Genomic DNA, 7,849 nt, shown 5'->3' with positions numbered 1-7,849 from the left:
CCTGGCCCCAACCCCATCGGCGACATTCTTCCCCCTAGCACTTGCGACGCCCCTCCCTTAAACTACCCCAAACGGCAACCCAAATTCCCTTAAATACCCTCACCTAAACCACTAAACCACCAAAAAGGGCAACCCGAAATCCCAAAAAAAAAACCCTCCCTTACCACATCAAACCCCCTAATCGTCCCTCTCCTACCCTTTGAGCCCTTAGTCGCAAGGGTTCCTAGGGTGGTGAGGGCTGATTTTGGGGTTTAATGTGGTAGCGGAGGTTTTTTTAGGGGTTTCGATCGGGTTGTTGTATGGGCGGTTTGGTGGTTCAGAGGAAGGTCGTCGCCGGTGCCAGGGTGGGGGAGAAATGTTTAGACGCCGCCGAATATGGCGAGTTCTGGGATGGGTCGTGGCTAGGTGGCGGAGAGGTAGTCGTGGATGAGGTTTCGACATTTGGTATTTTTTTAAAAAGTTCTTTCTTTATTTTTTAAACAATTATATAGTGACACGTGTCACCTTAACATGTTATAACAGGTTAAATGACCGATTGGAATCATTTTAAGAAAACGACCCTTGAAGTTGGGATTATTTAAAAATAATCCAAAGTTGTGATTATTTTGAGCGAATGGATGAAAGTTGGAATTATTTTTGTCAATTTTTCCTTTAAAATATGAGATATTTTAGGAATCATGTTGCCTTAATTGTGAACATTCAATGTTGTAGTTTAGGCAAGCATATTGAGTAATTTATTATATGAAACTTTTATATAATATACGATTTTATGTTGTTATATATAGACTAGTATGACCCATAGATTCCTAATACTAGGGCTGGAAAAAACTGAACCGACCCGAACCCGACCCGAAAAAAGCGGGTTAGGGTTGAGATTTTCGACCTGAAAACTTAAATGGGACAACACGAAGCCGAAATTAAATGGGTTAGGTTAAGGTTTAAAATCTCAACCCGAATACGACCCACTTAACCCGAAATAAATTTTAGGTCAAAATCAGGTCGGGTCAACCGGAACCCGACCTGATAACCCGAACTACTTTAAGTTAAAAAAAAAAAAATCAAAAATAGCTTATTAGCCTAGCCCAAATTCATAAAGATGTTTCCTTATATAAAATCAAAATCCTAAATTATCTCTTTTCCCCTCATTTCTTTAGTCGTTTTCCCCTCACTTCTCTCTCTTTAATTTTTTTTCTTCTCATATAAATTTAAATCCATTCGCCATTGTTGAATCCGAGTACTTTACCATTGTTGATTCGAGTACTTCATCATGTTCTTCACGACTTGACGCCTTCACTCCTCCACGAGACGCGCTCCTTAATTTCTCTCCTTCATCAATCAAGGTATCTTGCTTCTTAATTTATTTTCTTTTTTTTTTTTTTGTTTTTTTACAAGCTATTTTTGTTTATTTTCGAATTCTTCATCTGTTGTTAATTTTAAATTAAACTCCTTTCGTTTATTTTTGTTTTTACATGCAAATTTTTAATTTTATTACTAATTTCTAATGTTAAATGTTGTTTATGTTATTAAATGGTTTTTCTTGCTAAGCTTTATTATTAAATGTTGTTTATGTTATGGTGATTCTTACTAATATTTGTTGTTTATTTCTGTTTTTCATGAGCATGCATGTTTTAATTTAGATCGTACTAGTTAGATCTAGTCTGATTTAGATTTTACTAGTTAGATCTAGTCTTATTAAGATCTTACTAGTTAGATCTAGTCTGATTTAAATCAAATACCAAATATCAAATACATTATCAATCAATAGATATAATTGAATTAAAATTTTAAAATTCGAAATCAAATAGACAAATACCAAATTTAAACAAATTAAACTTTATTATCCTTTGTAATACAATTTGATGCAATTCGATAGAAAAAAAATTGAACAACATGGTACGAAAAATGATTTCACGAAGATCTTAAAGTATATCTTCCCATTGTATTCGATTAATCTGTTGAAATAAACAAAAAAAAAAGATAATAAATGTATAAGAATTGATAATAAATATAATACATCTTTAACAATAATATATTAAATCATATTTTTGCCGGTATTTTCAATAGAATAAAATCAATTTAATGTTAATATGCTTAAAAATAAACCAGTAGAAGAATCATCTTACCCAAAAAAAAAAACCAATTGAACACTATCGGGAATATTTTAAGCCATCCTACACTTGATCCCCACTGTGATCATACACTTAAGCATAGCGGCGTCCAAAGGGAAAGAAGATAGAGCTAAAGAGTCGCCAACAAGTTTTTGGAACTTGTAAATTGTTCACAGGTTGAAGGTTACACCACTTAACGATCCAGGAGATCGTTAACTCCAATAGGTCTGGATCCAAGACTAGAAGTTCGGGGATGAAGGTACAAATCCAACCTAAAAGAGATTGAACCTGCCCTAAAAATAGGCCTCTACTTTATTCTTCTCGTATTCATGTGCGCTTTCTGACTAACATGCAATCAATAGGTTTACCCTAAACCTGTTTAATCTATGTTAGTTGAATATTAATGCACAAATAAAACTATTATTGGCGATCACTTGAATTATAAATATACTAACCCTAAACAAGATTATTAATTATCTTATTAAGCGTGATTACAAGTACAAATTCACTTTAAACATGCATAACAGGCGTGATCAAGCAATAACAATATATCAAGCAATATAATAATAATCAAAATAACAATTATAATCATAATCGAAATAAAAATCATAATTAAGTTCATAATGTTAAAGCATAATATTAATAGCAAGATCCTAGGCATGATACTACCAAGATTTATAACAAATCCTAGCATGTCACTAAACATAAAGATCAAAGCTTTAGCCCTAACATGATATTAACATGATATTGGGAAAGAAATAGGAAGCATTATTTTAATCATTCTTGATATTAGAAATATTAATTAACCCTAAACATGATACTAGAAAGATCAAACATCCTAACATGATACTAGGAATCAATATAACAATCAAAGCATGATTTTTATGTCAAAATATCAATAAAGCAATTAAAGTACTTACTTCGATGCCTCGTATCTCGTTCTATTAAAAAAATACACGCGTTAGTAGATTCAAGGAAAATAAGAAAACAATACAATTAAATCAAATAATTGAAATAGAGATTTGGGACCAAACCCTCAGAAATATCCAACCTTTCACGTCTAGGGCGAAGGGAACTTTGAACTTGGCTAGGTGTTTCTAAAGCTAATGTATGAGGTATTTTGAGAGAGGGAAGATTTAGAAAAAGAATAGAGAGAGAAGGAAAGCTTCTAGCTTTTAGATAGAGAAAGAGAGAGAATTATATTGTAGATGATTTTAAAACAAGGATAACGACCATTATTTATAATAAAAATAGCACGAGATAAAAGAAAATCATATTTGGAATAAAACTCCTCCCGACGCAAACGACAGGAGCCAGCGCCAAACGACGAACCTCATTGCCAGGCTACGAGGCCAACTCCAGGCGACGAAAGTCAGCGCCTGGCGACGACTTTGTCGTCTCCCGCTGGTCCAAAAATCAACGTGATTTTCCACGCGTAAGTACCGTTAACACTGGTTGCAGGTAATTAAGTGTCCGAGCAGTTTTCAAAATCAGATTTAATATATTTTATTCTGAATAAAACATATGTAAAATATAATTAATATGCCCTCCTCTAGATCATTGGGCCACCTTTAAAATAATAGGGCCTAATCTAATTTAATCCATAAATTCCTCATAATTCATTGGAATCGGGCTTATAATATATCATTGGAAAACTCTTTTCGATCCCAATCCAATTACACTATTATTAGACCCTTATTATGGACCGAACCAAAATGGACTGGCTATTTTTCATAAATAAGGAGTAAGAAAAGAGATATTTTTGAAAACAGAAAGATATATATTTTAATAAAAACATCCTCATCTTTAAACTTTCAACACTTTCACTTTTTTCGATAATCAAGCGACGTGAAAGGTATTCATCACCGCGTTTGGTTTTGGGTAGACACATTTGGGTGTCTACAGAAGCCCCCACTTTTACTAAGTTTGGAGAAACTCAAGTTTCAAAAACAAAAGTCAAAGTAACGATAGGGACGAAGAATGATTCAGAACGTTTTGCAATCCTAATTCATTCTTGTAACGCCGATACCTGCAAACTAGTGACAAAGGAATAATCGCGTCGTTAGAAAACTACACCTAAGTTAAATACAATTTATAATACTCGGCTTATCCTAATACAAGTATATGGCAAGAAGAGGGGTCGAACAATAGGGAGATGCACATAAACACCGCATTCACCATTAGACTTTAAGCTATCTCGGGACAAAGGACAGGAACGACAAAGAGATTAAACTAAAGGTAAAACGAGCTAAAATCAATATAACTAAACACAAAGGGAAATGGGTAGATGTAGATGCCGCTTGATCATGCAATAACATAAAAGAAAAAAATAGTGAACTAAACATGCATGAATATCGAAATAAGGTCCAATCTAACCGTCTTCCAGGGTTAATCGGTTTCTCCTAACATAGCCTCTATGTTTCCACACTAGAACCATATATTGGGAGGTGCAATCAAATAACAATCGATAGTAATGAACCTTAACTAAGTCAACTTCCGTTCCTTCTTAGCCAAGATTCACTTTTAATCAAGCAACAATGTGGACTTGCAAGAAGATCAAAGAATATCGACCATGTAAAGATTTTAATCAAAATTAACTTAATCCCAATATTATAAGCATGAACAATTAGCAACTACACCACCCCACACCCTTGGCTAAGTAACTACTCACAAATCATGTTGAAAATAATATCAATCACCAAATCATTAAGCATCAACATGATCAATAAGCAAAGAAGGAACATCAAAGTAAACAAACAAAATTAAATGCAAAGGTAAAGAGAAAGAGTAAGAGATTGCTCATTAATTGAAGTTGAAGATCTACAAAAGATTAAACATGTGATGAGTGACATTTATGCCACTCTTTTATTCTTTTTCTCTAAGGATTCTCCCCTCATTTGCACTTGTTTGGCCATTTTTCTAAGCATTTTTACCTATTTTTGCTTCCTCTTTTCGTTTCTCCTTTATCTTCCATTGTCTTAGTCTTCTCGCCTTGTTTTTATTTTGATTTCCATGCTTTTGTTTTGTAGGTATTTTGTGCCGAAAGAAAAAGAATTTTGAGGAGCCAAGCAAACTGTTGTGCGCGGGGTGCTATGCGGACGCCCAGCCGTGACAGAACCCGCGCAGCCAGGCTGAAGAAACAGAGCCAAACTAGAGAGTTTGCGCGACCTATTGTGCGGCTTCTGTGCGGGCGCGCGACCTGTTGCGCGGGCGCGCAGGTCTACAGTGCGGGCGCGCTTGATTTCCCCGTACCCTCAAATTTGCAGCCGCGTACTATGCTGAGAGGGCACACACACCTACTGCGCGGGCGCGCATATGTCGTGTGTGGGCGCGCTCCGCTGGGTTTCTGATTTCTTTGCGCCTTGTTTTCCAAGTCTTTTTCTTTTGGGGGAGCCACATATATATAGACGGGACTATTTGTAATAGAGGACACTTAGTACTAATTCCATAGAACATTAGCCTAATCTAGAGAGAGAAAATAGATTGCTATTCAAGCATCCTTTATTGTATTCAACTTTGCTCAAGTTTTAATCTTCAATCAATCAAGCAAGAATCCAAGTTTTCATCTTTAATTAATCCTTTCTTTAGTAATTTCTTCTCCTTTCCTTTAGTATTATTTATTTGTTTTATTGTTACTTATTCTTGTTAATATTGTTAGTTTATCTAGTTGTTATTGATTTCATTGATTTTAATCATGTTTTGTTTTGAGTTTCTTGAGTTTATTTCTAGTCTTGATATTATGTTTAATCTCCCTTCTCTAGGCTAAACTTTTAGCTAGGGGAAGGGGGTGGAGGATATGATTTGAAATTGGATGAATGATGATGGTTGGATTGAATTTATGCCATATGTTAATGAAAGACATGATTTTTATTAGCTTGAGATTATTGTTGCACTCTATTTGATGTTTTCTAGTTTAAATGCATGAAAGTGATTTGAACTAGATTAGGATCATCTCTATTTTAATGATTGCATGAGAATGAGTTATTAAAGTGGAGTTTTTATGGATTGTGCTTCTTTATTCTCTTAATTTGATTGTAACTAATAGGATGCATAAGAATGATCCATATTAGTGTAGACCTCTCTCATTGGTTTAGCTAGACTATTGCATGAGAATGAATTGCTTAGGTAGAATCTTGTGTTCTTTGGCATGTGTTTCATGATAATCACCATTATTCCCCTCTTTCTAATCATATTGGACACCTCCGTATCCCTAGCGTCATTTTCCCTTGATTTTAACCATCATTTTCGTGCTTATTTGTAGTTTTAGTGTTCTTACTCAACAAAACCAACTAAAACAATCCTCTTTTCACTCTTGCATTAGTGATTATTGATGTTGGACTAGCGTGCTTCCCTAGTGGTTCGACCCTTAATTGCCACTAACTAGTTTAGTGTAGGTTTAGGTATTATAAATGATTAATTTGGTTAGGGTAGTAGCTTAACGACCTATCTAACCCGTGATCAAATTTTGGCGCCGTTGCCGGGGAAGCGGCTTGTTTAGCGTCTATTATTGCTTTTGTTAGAGTCATTTTACTTTCTTTTCTTTTTGTTTTTTTTTGTTTTATCATCCTTGTCATTGCTAATTGTTTTCTTAGATTTGGTGAATGCTTAGGAGATCTCAAGGAGCACCCTCACATCAAATTGACCACGAAATCAACTGAACCTTGAGACAAGTCCGTAGGCTTTATCAAGACGAGGGAAGAGGTTATGGTGGTATAGTTGATAGTGAGAATGATACTTACTCTTCAAGTTCACCAAGCGGATCAATGGCGGGACAAAGAAAATGATGTTTTGATTCGTGAGTTTGGAAATCTGAATGATTATGAGCTCACGGGAGGGATTTTGCTACCCGTCACGGAAACCAAATTCTCAATCCATCCACAATATCCTAGAATGGTCCAGTCGAAGCAATTTTCCGGAAGTGCAAGTGAGGACCCTATTGAACATTTTGACCGATTCCTTGAATTATGCGCAATGACGCAAACCAATGAAGTGAGTCAAGACTACATTTGCATGCACCTTTTCCGGCAATCTCTCACCGGACGAGCAAAGAAATGGCTAAAGCAAGTAAAGCCTAACACTCTCACAAAATGGAGGGAGGTGGTAAAGGCGTTCTTGAAGCGCTTTATCTCCGAGGAGAAGACCGCCGAAATGAGAAGGAAAATTGCATCATTTGAGCAATATGCCGATGAAAGTCTTGGTGAAGCATGGGAGAAATTCAAAGAGTTGGTACAAACATGTCCCCACCATGAGTATTATCAAGGGTTGCTCATGCGGTTTTTCTACGACGGATTAGAGCCCATGTCAAGAGCCAATTTGGATGCGGGGGCGGGTGGTCAATTATTAAGATCCCTCAAAATCAAGTTGAAGCCACAATAGAAGAGGTAGCAAAGAATTATTCTTGGGGGGGGGGGCGAAGAAGAAATGCTCCAAAGAGAGGTGGTATTTACGAATCGGAGAAAGTTGATCAATTACAACATCAAATTGATCAACTAAAAAAAGGGCTTTCCAAGTTGAACACGAGTGAGAATGCAAGTTTAAGTGGTGGAGCAAGCTCTTCTCAAGTTAACTCTTTCTCTTGTCAAAATTCTGGAGGAACGAACCATGATACATCTTATTGTGGAGGTTTAAGCCCCGAACATGTAGCGGCATACAACACAAGGAAAGAGGGATTTAGAGGAAGCGACAGTGGAGTATCTTGGAGACAACCACCACCCGGGGTTGTACATCAACCTCAACAATGG

Source organism: Chenopodium quinoa, unplaced genomic scaffold (genome assembly GCF_001683475.1).
Source record: "Chenopodium quinoa cultivar QQ74 unplaced genomic scaffold, ASM168347v1, whole genome shotgun sequence".
Taxonomy (NCBI): Eukaryota; Viridiplantae; Streptophyta; class Magnoliopsida; order Caryophyllales; family Amaranthaceae; genus Chenopodium; species Chenopodium quinoa.
This window is presented reverse-complemented; position numbering follows the sequence as displayed.